Raw genomic sequence first — 12,610 nt, forward strand, 5'->3', positions numbered from 1 at the left:
AACCACAAGGTCAGATGGCGCTTGCCAGGGGGCTGCAGGAGGTGTCAGGACCAGTAGCAGGCAGCAGCTCCCACCCAACAGGCACAGGAACAGAAGCCCAGAGCCATGACAGGGGTTCCAGCAATGGGGTCCTCATCATCTCTGTGTCCTGAGAGGTCTCCATCTGGGCCCTCTCCACCTGGGCCTCCCTTCAGTTCCTCTAGGGACACCAAGGTAGGTTTCGTGCATGTTGGACGCCTGGCACAAGGGGAGGGGAGGCCAGCAGTGGCCCACTCACACAGCCACCAGCTCCAGTCTGGATGCACCCCACATGGCTGTGCTCCCTGAGCCTCAATGGGGGCCTCATGCAACACTCAGCACCTGGCCCTGTGGACAGCACCACAGGCTGCATGCCCAGGGAGGGAGGCTGACCTACACCGCATATGTCCCACCCTCGCAGGGACCCCCCAGCCACACAGATCCCTCAGGGACCCCGGGCCAGATGGGGGGACAAGGTGGAGGGGGGCACACAGCCCCCAGGGCCAGGTCATGGTACTGATGGCCTTTCCCTGGGTCCCCTTCTGTCTCCAGAGCTGCACCATCCAGGGGCCAGACAAGGCCTGTACACAAGCCAGAAAGGCCCACACCAGAGGGCGAGGGGGCTGGAACTGCACCCCTAAGAGCGCCCACATGGGGCCAGTGCTGGGGCATGTGATGGTGCCACTGTGGGGAGGAGGAAGCTGCTGCTGTCACTGCTCACACCACCCTGCAGGACGTGACTGCTGTCATGCAGGAGAGGCTGGTGATGGAGCAGGAGGCCTGGGGTTGGGTGGCAGGCAGCCTGGACACCCTCACACAGGCTGTGACCACATACCTGGCTCAGCCTCCCACCCCATCACCAGTCCCTCCCACAGCCCCTGCAGCTCCTCCCTCCACATGTCCCTCACAGTGTCCCACAGTTCCCCCCACCCCTCCACCCACAGTCCCTGACATTGCTGCCCTGCTCCCACCCAGCCTTCCCCCATCCCCTCCCTCCCTTCCTGTAGCCCCCAGTGAGCCCAAGCCTGAGCCCACTGGACCCCTTCCTTGTCCCTACCTCCTGATGGTCCAAGCTCCATCCCAGCCCTTGTGAGAATATGGACTGTGGCCTCCCACCCGCTCCTCAGATCCCTTTCTGAGTTCTGTTACCCCACCCCCTCTCCAAGACCTCCTCTAAGTTCCATTGCCCCCACTGCCCACCCCAGGACCCCATTGTCTATAGTCCCCCATCCCTCTTGTCAATCGTTTACTGTTCTGTTTATGCAGTTTGGAATCCATTGCCAGAGTTTCATGAAATACTTTCCTTAGCAACACTCCCTGTCCCTGGTGTCTATTGGGAGGCCGGGAGGGTATGGGAGTGTTGGGGAGTGGGGTTGATAGCGAGAGTTGGGTGTGTGGGAAGGGAGTTGTGGTGGTGGCTGGATGTTGGGGGGTCACATGGGCCCCCGCACAAAGGCCTCCCAGAGGAACTTCCTGACCTGCACCCTGACCCTCTGTGCCTGACAGCATGGGAAAGCAGCCAGCTGCTTGGAGCCGTGGCCAGACCCAAAACCCACCCCTGCATGAACAGCTCTTGCTTTACCTCCACGGTGTTGTGGAGGGAGCGGCATGTACCCACCACATCTGGTACATTGCACGGGATGATCTCCAGTATCCTGAGGGGGCCCTGAAAGTGCCCTTCAGCCACCTAATATTGCAAGCCCAGTTTAGGAACTAAATAAAAATGTCCTGGCTGGGCTCAGTGTGTCCCCTGTAGGGCCAACTCAGCCACTCATGCAAGGGGTAAATGGCATTGGGCATTATATCGGAGGGCTAGTGGTGTCCCCATTTGGTAGCTCCCAGGTTGGGATGGATGTCTTCTCCTGCATGCTGCAGCAGAGCCATGAGTTGGAAGATACGGGCATTGTGGGCTCACCCAGACAAACCCACCCAGAATGCCACAAATCGTCCCTTGGTGTCCACGCAGGTCTGGAGCACCCCAAAATGGTACCCCTTGCAATTGATGAAGATGCCTGTGCTGCATTCTGGGGCCTGGATAGCAATGTGGGTCCCATCCAGAGCTCTGAAGCACTTGGGGAAGTCCAGCTTCTGAGCCCCCATTAGGGTGACTTGCAGATCCCAGACATGGACAACCCAGTAACGTAGGTTGTTTTTGATTGCCCAGAAGACCTGAATGGTGTGTGGGGAGAACATGTCTATGTGTGCGTGGTGGGGTGCTCCATGCATCCCCTTCCCCTCCCACCACCTGGCCCCAGACACCCCACGCTGTCCCTCTCCCCTGTCTCTGAGGGTCCCCCTTGCCTGGTAGCCCTCCTCCCCATGGTGGGGAGGTGCCCCAAGCATGCCCTACCTCCAGCAGAACAGCCGCAATGGTGGCCCTGCCCACCCCCAACTGATGGCCAAATGACTGGTGGCTGTCCAGGGTAGTGAGCCTCCACATAGCAATGGCTACCCCCTTGTGCAAGGGGAGTGTGCGCTGCACCTGTGTGTCATGGGGCTGGGGGGCAGGGCACGGCCAATGACTTAACTCCAGAAATAGCCTCTTTGTCATACTGAAGTTGTGGGGCCAGCGGGTGTCATTCCAGTCCCCCAGAACCAGCCTGTCCCATCACTCGCTGCTGGAGGGTGGCAGCTCGGAGCAGTGCCTACAGGCTGACCATGGTCTGGATGGGTCGGGCATCGGGGAGTCTCTGGGGGCCATTGTGTGCCACCAAGTGGCTTCTCCATGTGGTTGAGTTCTTGGTGCTCTGGGTACAAGCCAGCCCTTGGCATATGCAGAATGAGTGTGTTTTGGAGGAGCCCTTTAAAGGAGCACCAGGCTGCAGCCCCCAGAAGGGCTTATCTGCCTTGCTAGCGCAGCCACGGCATTTTCTGCCCCTTTTCTCCCAAAAGAGCACCCGGTGACATGTGGCTGCTTCCTTGCAAACCAAAGGCCTGGTCTTTTCAAAGAGCGGCTCACAATCTCCTTTCACTTGGGGCGTGCGGACGCTCACTTTCAAAAGCTGATCTGTCAGAAGGTGGCTTTGGAAAGTTTGCCTTTTGACATCACTCTGTGGTTCAGATTCAGCCAGCCACGGAGAAAAGGGTAGAAAAGCAGAACCAGGTCCCCACGTGAAAATTGCAGCATAGTGTAACAAAGGAAATGTGTGTGTATATCAAAAAAGAATAAAATTCTTTTAATGACTAAGAAACAGAAACTTTTAAACACCATTTTCACTCTCTCTGCTCCTGAACATTTCATGCAAAAGCAGCTAACACAATTCTCCCCACTCTAAAAACTTCTTTTAAACTTTACAATAAAAACCAACCACTCAGACTAGGTTCTCTTCTTCTTGCTTCCAAAAGAAAACAAAAACAATCATCAAGAACAAACAGCAGCACTGCCTGTTTATCTCAGGCTCAAAAGAGAACACTTCAATTCATCATCATTGTTGGTAAGACCAAGAACACCCACATGCACTTCTCTAGCTACACACTACAGAAATGATCCCTAAAAGTACAGTCTTAAACACATACTCCTCAGCTGCACACCCAGCAGAACAGGCACAAGTTTCCCGCCCATGGGGAACGTTTTCAAACAGCTGCTTCCACCCTCCTCCAACTAAGGGACAAAAGTCTAAAATCAACCACCACTTTCGCTGAAGCCCAATTCACCCGCTTTGGGACGCAGTGTATCAGAGGTGGTTGCATGTGGCTGTTTGCAGACACACCCCTCCTGATTAGCATACAGCGCCCTTTGGAGTCAATCAAACCCTCTCACTTTTACTTCCACAATCTGCCACTTTTCTTACAGGCTCTCATGTGACAGGTATCAGGCACAGAGGACTCTGACAGGTTAGTTCCTTCTTGCCAGCTGTGCAGGTGATGTAAAAGGAAAGTAGAGAGGCACTGAAATCAACAGGCACCAATTGAAATGAAAACAAAAAAGCAGTCAAGTAGCATTTTAAAGACTAACAAAAGAATTTATGAGGTGAGCTTTGGTGGGACAGACCCACTTCTTCAGACCAGAGCTAGCCCAGAACAGACTCAATATTTTAGACACAGAGAACCAAAAACACTAATCAAGGTTGACAAATCAGAAAAAAACTATCAATGTGAGCAAATAAGAGAGCAGAGTGGCAGGGCGGGGTGAGGGTCAAGAATTAGATTAAACCAAGTATGCAAAAGAGCCCCTATAATGTCCCAGAAAATTCGCATCCTGGTTGAAACCAAGTGTTACTGTGTGGAATTTGAATATGAAAGAGAGTTCAGCAGTTTCTCTTTCCAAAGCAGACTGAAAATTCTTTTTCAATAAGACGCAAACTCTTCAGTCATTAACAGAATGGCCCACTCCATTAAAATGTAGACTAACTGTTTTGTGGATCAGGAGTGTTTTGATGTCTGTTTTGTTCCCATTAACTCTTTGTCGCAGAGAGTTTGAAGTCTGTCCAATATACAAAGCACCCGGGCATTGTTGGCACATGATGGCATAAATGATGTTAGCAGAGGAACATGAGAATGTGCCTGTGATTCTGTGAATACTCTGGTCTCCTGTGCTGCATTACAGAGCTGGTATTCATGCAGTTATCAGAGCAGAGAAGAGAAGCCTGGTGCAGATGGTGGGTGTTGGCCCGTTGACTGTGTGGTCACACTGCCAGAGTGGGAGGTTCACCTTCACTCTCCCGAGAGGTTCATATCTGAATTCTGCCTCACTCTTGCCCCTGATCTAACAGAAATCCAAAGCAACCACTGGTGCGCTGTTCGGTGAGGCATTGAATCAAGGCCAGTTCAGCATGTGGAGAAAGCCACTCGCCTCAGGAAATGGATTTGAACCCACCTTTCCTTCTGGAGGCCAGAACATCCAGGGAAAGGAAAGACAGTATTTTACATCTGGCACCTTAGACCACGCAGCCATCTCGACACTGCTGGAAAGAATGCTCCTGAGCCACTAATTATCTTTAATATTTTATGAGTCAGGCAGACAGTTTCCATACACAACTGTAGCACAACTCTTTCAACACCAAACAGCCGTTCTTCAGCACAGCAGGTTTTTATACAGAGTCACCCTGACCTAATGCTGGGACGTGCTTCGACATTAGATGAAAAGAAATGGATGAAGGAGAAACTGCCAGTTTGCCACCCTGAGGGTTGGAATTCTTCTATCATCATCTTTGCTAGGAGGTGGCAACCAAGCACCCAAGTGATGGGAGCTCTTATTGGATCATATTCTCCCCCATCCTTAGATATTAAAGTTTCATGAAAGGAAAAAAAAAACCAATGAGGAAGAAGGCAGAGCTCTTAAGGATTCTTCCAGAAATGAGCTGGCCCCACAGAAGAGGAAGCAGGACTGTTTCTACCTGGCTTAGAACAAGCGACTAGTTACAAGTTAGACCCATGTGCTAACCACGACACTGCAGAAAATACACACTGGTGTTTTGGTGCTTTTATGAAGTGTTCACAGGAGCCAGTGCATCAGCAAGTTTCCCTTCGAAGAACGGGCAAGCAAAGGGCACGAAGAACTTCTAAAAACTTCATCAGTAGCAGTGGTGCAACAGCTTCTCCAATTCGCCTTTCTCACAAGGAGGAGAAACAGAGACAAACCTTCCAACCAACAATGTTCATATCTGCTCAATGTTTCCTGCCACAGCCCAGGGACCCCTTCAACAAACCAGGAAAGCAAAATGCAAGACCCTCAATGGATTCTCTTCTTGCCATTGGTTGCACTCACAGCACTTAGGAGAGGCAGACGTGGCGTTCCCAGGCTCCATCCCCAGTGCACAGGAGGTCCAGCAGCACAGTCACAGCCCTGCCAGGCCCAGGAGAGGGAGCAGATGCAAACAAGCCCTAAAGGCAGAGTGCAGCGTGTAAGCTGGGGGAGAGAACAGTCAGTTATACACAAGCAGCCGGTCCTCTGGTGTAAAGCACAGAGCTCAGGACTCTGCCTCTTGCAATCTGAGTTAAACTCCTCAGTAGGACTGCCTCAGTGTCCCTTCCTCACAGCAGTGCAGGCTTGTTCCACCTTTACTGCTCTACCCAGCTCTGAGCCCCTGCACAGGTAATGGCGCACAAGCTGCCTGCTTCAGTGACTGCTCCGCTCCTGTCCCCAGCATGTGCAAAAGCTTTCTCCCAATAGCACGTATGTTCCATACTGTTCAGGGGGTCACCGTCATGCCTGCCCTGCAGACAGCCACAGACACCCCAGCCAGGCTGCCACCTCCCCTCCGGCAGCCCCAGGTTTATTTAACACAAACCATCACCTTCCCCTTCTCAATGACACTTTTCCCATCACACTTTTGAACTCTCCATCTCTTGTCCTTGTGTAAGTGAGTCGGATGAGCACCGAGCTCCACATTTCTCACCGTCCCCTGGGTAATCATAGCTCATGTACATGCCCAGTGCACAGCTGGAGCGAATGCAGAAAGCCCTGAAGCTGCAGAGCACTGAAGGGGGACAGTCAGCTGGGGAAAAGTTTTCTTCTCTCCTCCTTGGGCAGGGGAGGATAGAAATGAAGAGAAGAAAATCCTCTGCCACACTCCAAAGAGGATGGAATTATCCATTTGTACTGTCTTTGCTTCCACCAAATCAGAGAACAAGAGCAGCCGTGTGCTACCAAAGTCCAAGACACCAGTGCAAGCTGGGAGAGAGCTGCTGTATTGGCTGAGAAAATCAATATCCAGGCGGGAAAGAAACTGCCTGGGATGTGATGTGAACCCCTGACACTGGGGGGTAGAAGCCTTTCCACCATCTACCACAGATCACAATCACGACACCAATACACCTCACATTCTGCTCCCCAGCAGGTGGAGTCAAGGGTGTATAGGTGTAGACGTGTATAAGTGTGTATAAGTGTGTTGCACAAAGTTCAGATCTCCTCAGGGTCTCTCACAAGTACTGAGATGGAAACACAGGTAATATCAGGCAATTCTATGATATAAATCACTGATAGCAACTCCAGTTCCCAATTTCCTCTCCTCCAGCCCAAAGGCAGCTCTCTGGCGTAAACTGCCCTTAGGATTTAGCCTCACTGTCCGTTAACCCCTTCCCCTCAGTCCCAAGTGGCCCCAGCTCCCCAGCGGGGGCTGCCCTGCAGAAGGGTTTAGTACCTCACAGGAAGTACCCCACACCAGCTCTCCTTTGACACTGCAGAGTTTGCCTCTGTTCCCGCACTGAGAGATCCGTTATTTCCTTCCAGCCTCTCCTGTGCCAGGAAGGCTTCACGGGCTGAATGTCGATTGTGTCAGGAAAGTGCCAATCAAATTAGCCAGTGATTCGATTTAAATGTAAGACTGAATTTCCCGCCCTTGTGCTCCTGGGCAGCCTCCTCTGTGGGCAGCACCATGTGAGCGCGGTGAGCCCAGGGTCCGTCACAGACCACACAGATGGGGCTTTGATCCTCTTCACAGAACAGTTTCAGAGCCTCCTGGTGCTCCCCACACACCCCGTCCCCTCCGGCTCCCTTCACTGCCAGCAAACGCAGCCCTCTGAGCAGTTCCACTACGTTTGCAGCTGCCTGTTGGGCCGCAGGTGTCTCTGCCACACAGTCTCTCTGCACTGAGGGCAGGAGGGGGCTGGATCGTCCCCCCCCAGCACTGGCTGAGGCAGGGTGGGCAGAAGTTGTACCCACACTCTGTAATCACGGGGTCCTTGAAATTCTCCAGACAGACGGGACACGTTGCTTCCTCCTGGAGACTTTTCACAGGGCTCACTGCGTCCCTGGCTCCCTCTGGGCTGGGGAACAGGGCTAGTTTCAACTTCCTCAGTTCAGACTAGGCCCGGCCTGCAGCAAATACTGGGCATTCCCCTTCCCGGAACTGACTCGGCTCTTGGCTGAAGTGGGCAGAGCCAGCTGGTGTCATTGCAGCCCTGGGGGCTTTGGGGAAAAGCCGACCACACTTGGGCGCCCAGCCTGCAATCTGCCACTTGTGCTGCTGTGGCAGGTCACTGGGGCTGCACGTGGACACCAGAATCCCCCACTCCTGATAAGCTGCCAGAACTGGGTGTGTCTAAGGGGTGATATTCAGCCCTAGGCAGAATTCAGTGAATTTAATACATAGTTCTGACAGAATTAATATTTACAGTATTTTACATTTATCTCCTGACACACTCCCAGCTGCAAAGGTTTTATCCATTTCAATGGGCAGAGCCGTGGGAAGCTCTGCATGGTAGGAGGTGAAACAATCCGGTGCTCAGACAGTAATTACTGAACGGCAGCAGACACCCACTCCAAACTCCAAACTTTGTAACCGTTAAAACCAAAACTGTCAAGAGCAGATCTGGAACCCTCAGAACTCCACAGCCTGAAATCCAACTCTGCCAAGGGCTCCCGTCGCCTCATTCCTCTGGGCCCTGTCTGTGCCCTTCAGTAATTCCAAATCGGAAAAGAAACATCAGTTTCTGGAGTGAAATGGATATTTAGTGGCATCTACTGATCATAGAATCATCGAGTGCTAGGACAGGAAGGGACCTTGAGAGGTCATTGAGTCCAGCCCCCTGCCCTCATGGCAGGACCAAGCACTGTCCTAGACCATCCCTGATACACATCTACCTAACCTGTTCTTAAATATCTCCAGAGATGGGGATTACACAACCTCCCTTGGCAATTTATTCCAGTGTCTGACCACCCTGACAGTTAGGAACTTTTTCTGAATGTCCAACCTCGACCTCCCTCGCTGCAGTTTTAGCCCATTGCCTCTTGTTCTATCCTCAGAGGTTAACAAGTACAAGTTTTCTCCCTCCTCCTTATAACATCCTTTTAGATACCTGAAAACCGCTATCATGTCTCCCCTTAATCTTCTTTTTTTCCAAACTAAACAAGCCCAATTCTTTCAGCCTTTCTTCATAGCTCATGTTCTCGAGACCTTTGGTCATTCTTGTTGCTCTTTTCTTGACCCTTTCCTGTTTCTCCACACCTTTCTTGAACTGCGGTGCCCAGAACTGGACACAATACTCCAGCTGAGGCCTAACCAGCGCAGAGCAGAGGAACAGAATGACTCCTCCTGCCTTGTTCACAACACACCTGCTCACACATCCCAGAATCATGTGTGTGTGTTTTTTTTTTTGCAACAGCATCACACTGGTGACTCATATTTAGCTTGTGGTCCACTAGAACCCCTAGATCCCTGTCTGCTGTAGTCATTCCCAGACAGTCTCTCCCCATTCTGTGTGTGTGACACTGATTGTTCCTTCCCAAGTGGAGCACTTTGCATTTGTCCTTATTAAACTTCATCCTGTTTACCTCAGACCATTTCTCCAGTTTGTCCAGATAATTTTGAATTATGACCCTAACCTCCAAAGCAGCTGCAACCCCTCCCAGCTCGGTATCATCTGCAAACATAATAAGCGTACTTTCTATGCCAATATCTAAATAATTGATGAAGATATTGAACAGAACCGGTCTTAGAACAGACCCCTGCGGAACCCCACTTCACTTTGATGTGATTTGTTCCCTACAAATCCATGCTGACTGTTTCCTACCACATTACCACCTTCCAAGTGCTTGCAGATTATTTCTTTAATTTCCTGCTCCATTATATGTCCTGGAACAGAATTTAAGCTGACTGGCCTGTAGTTTCCTGGGTTATTCTTATTCCCCTTTTTATAGATGGGCACTATATTTGCCCTTTCCCAGTCTTCTGGAATCTCTCCTGTCTCCCACGATTTTCCAAAGATGATAGCTAAAGGTCAGATACCTCCTCTATCAGCTCCTTGAGTATTCTGGGATGCATTTCATCAAGCCCTGGTGACTTGCAGACATCTCCTTTTTGAAGTGATTTTTAATTTGTTCTTTTTATATTTCAACTTCTAACCCTACTCCTTTCCATCTAGCATTCACTGTGTTAGGCAATACTTCCTCAGACTTGTCAGTGAAGACCGAAACAAAGAAGTCATCCACCCTAAGACTCTGGAACAAGAAAGGAACATAAAAAATAATCTGTCTGTCTGTCTGTCTCTTCAAAATCTTATGCCCTGCATGGATCAATCTCATTTTTGAATAGTTTTTCTAAATGCTGGGGTCTCAGAGGTGTGTCACTGTGCTGTGAAGGGCACAACCCCAGCTGGGTGCATGAAAGAATGAGCTAAGTCCCTGGAGGAGAGGTGCGTTGATGGCTCTTTAGCCAGGACTGTCAGGGAGGAGACCCCATATGCTGGGTGCCCCTGGCGTCTGAGTGCCAGAGGACAGGATGTGCTGTATAGCACACAGGGCTCTGGGGTGCAATGGAAAACAAGTTAGACTCCTAAGCTGCCATGGCTGTGTGGAGTTAAGGACAGTCATTCAAAGGCTGTGGGTTGAAATGCCACCAGAGTCACTGTAATGCACATTGCCTGTTGGGAGGGCTGGGGAAGATGGAAGGGCAGGTCCTCCACACAGCAGGGATCTACTCTCCAGAGACCTCAGCTCTGTCCACTCCCTCACTGGTACTGCCACAGTTGCCACATGTTTAGGCTGTTATTTCCGCCAGTCACTCTGCTGCCAGGAAACTCCTCCATGGGGCAGCTGCCTCATGCACCAGCATGTCACAACTCAGGGGGCAGCTCCTGCTAAGGGGAAACTCCTCCATGGGACAGCTGCACCTTTACCCAACGTGACAGCCCCACTACGAGGGATCCCTGCCATGGGGTGGCTGCTGCATTCCCTGGCCCCCCTCCTGGGAGGTTTCAGGGACCCGATTCTCAGCACACACCCCCCACGAGGAGGCTGTGGATCCCCCATTCTCTGCTCCCCTTCATCTTGCTGTGGCACCTCTATCTCTGGGGCATCATCATGAGGCAGCAGCCCCCCATCACGGAAAAGCCCTGACACATGAGAGCAGCTCCCCTATCCCCAGAAACTGGTGTCTGGTGTTTGCCAGAGGGCCATGTGGTCACTCTCTGGAGTTCCCTTTCTACATTGTCCCAGTTTCCCTCTCCTCCGTCTCCGGGGAGTCCAAACTGCCCACCCTTAGATGGAACCACTTCTCCAGCGTGACACCAGCTTCCGCACACTGAGCCCTTTTATCCCTCCCAAGGCCAGTTCCCTAAGTGCCAGGTTGCAACCCTCACACACCAGGGAGTAAACACCCGCTCCGATGAAAGGCTTCAAGTCCCAGCACGGCTACTTTGGGGCTCACCAGAGACGTCTCCACCCACTTCCCAAAGATCTCAGTTCAGCTCCAGTCTTGTCACTGACGTGTCTTTATTTGTCACCTCTCACACGGCCAGTGTTCCCCAATCGGTGTTCCCCAAAGTGACAGTCAGGGTTCCCCGGTCGGGTTCAGCAACCTGTGGCTCCAGAGCTGCACGGGGCTTAACGCATCATTTGCTGGTCTGGGTGCTGCCACTGCTGACTCCTCTGCCACTGCTGGAAGGGGAGTCAGGCAGGTTCTGCGTTGTCCTATGTCGGGCCCTCCGGACTAGAGTTGGAGGAGCAGAGGTATATTCAAGCCTCAGATTGGGTGAGGTATTTTGGAGGGTTTGGGGCTTAGAGGGGTTAAACCTGGGGGTGAGGGTGTCAGATTTGGACTGAGAGGGATTAAGCCTGGGGATGAGCGGGGCAGATTTGGTCTGAGAGGGGTTAAACCCGGGGATGAGCGGGTAGATATTGGCTGAGAGGGATTAAGCCTGGGGAAGAAGGGGGCAGATTTGGTCTGAGGGGGATTAAGCCTGGGGATGGGGAGGGCAGATTTGGTCTGAGAGGGGCTAAGCCTGGGGATGGGGGAGCAGATTTGGGGCTGAGAGGGGTTAAGGGGTTATTTGGGATTCTGTAAAATTCTTTCAAGTTTAAAAGGGTTCTGTGGCCAAGTAAAATTGGGAAACACTGACCCAGGCAATCACACACAGCCGGCGTCCTCCGCCTCCCCCGCCAGCCCCCCGTGCTCAACAAGGGAGTGCAGCTCATCCCTTCCAGGGTGGGGGTCTCAGCTGACTGCAGAGAGAAAAAGTGGGTCCTGTTGTCGAAAGTTTGCTCCTGCCTGATGTAAACCATCAGAACAGCCCTTATGGGTCACAGAAAAGGATCAGAAAGGCAAGTGGCCTGATAGTGGCCAAAGCCAAGTGCAGCAAAACCCAACACCCAGGCAGCACTGGGAGTGGAACGTAGGGTCTCCTCTTTACAAGGCACCTGCTTTAACCAGCTAATTCATAGAGCCCGTCATCATCAACAGCCATGAGCTCAGCGCCCATTGCCGGCCAACGCCTCCCTCACGATTTCCTTCCGTCTTTCCCTGTCCAGTGCGGAGTGGCTCAGTTTGCGTAACGACCTCTGCACCCATCTACTGTGTCATCTACCCAATCTCTGTGGGCTCTGCCTCTCCTACAGAAACAGTCTGTTACTGCAAATACCAGCAGTGTGATTGCTGGTTCATCGTTCATTCTGCAGATCCACCCAAACAGCTGTAACTTCCGTTGTGTAACCTTCTGGAGCAGGGTCTCTTGGGGGTATCTTCCTGTATAATTCCTGGATAGGTCCCCATGTGTTTCTCCCACACATTCTTGTTTGTGAACTGTCCAGAGTGTGAAGTTGGTTTCTTGCTTCAGGACTGTGAAGAGACCTTGGAAAGGTGAATTTGGAAGCAGCACTTAGCTGAGCACTGGCTGTTTGTTCAAACCTGTTTCTGGAGAGAGCTTTTTCAAGGGT

The 12,610-nt window shown here is 51.9% G+C and overlaps 1 pseudogene; it reads right to left on the minus strand.

Moving 5' to 3' along the window:
• Window positions 1-3,324: 3,324 nt before the first annotated feature.
• LOC142016245 (small nucleolar RNA U3) lies at window positions 3,325-3,524 on the minus strand (annotated as a pseudogene).
• Window positions 3,525-12,610: the final 9,086 nt, after the last annotated feature.

This window comes from Carettochelys insculpta, chromosome 7 (genome assembly GCF_033958435.1).
Source record: "Carettochelys insculpta isolate YL-2023 chromosome 7, ASM3395843v1, whole genome shotgun sequence".
In the NCBI taxonomy this organism is placed as follows: Eukaryota; Metazoa; Chordata; order Testudines; family Carettochelyidae; genus Carettochelys; species Carettochelys insculpta.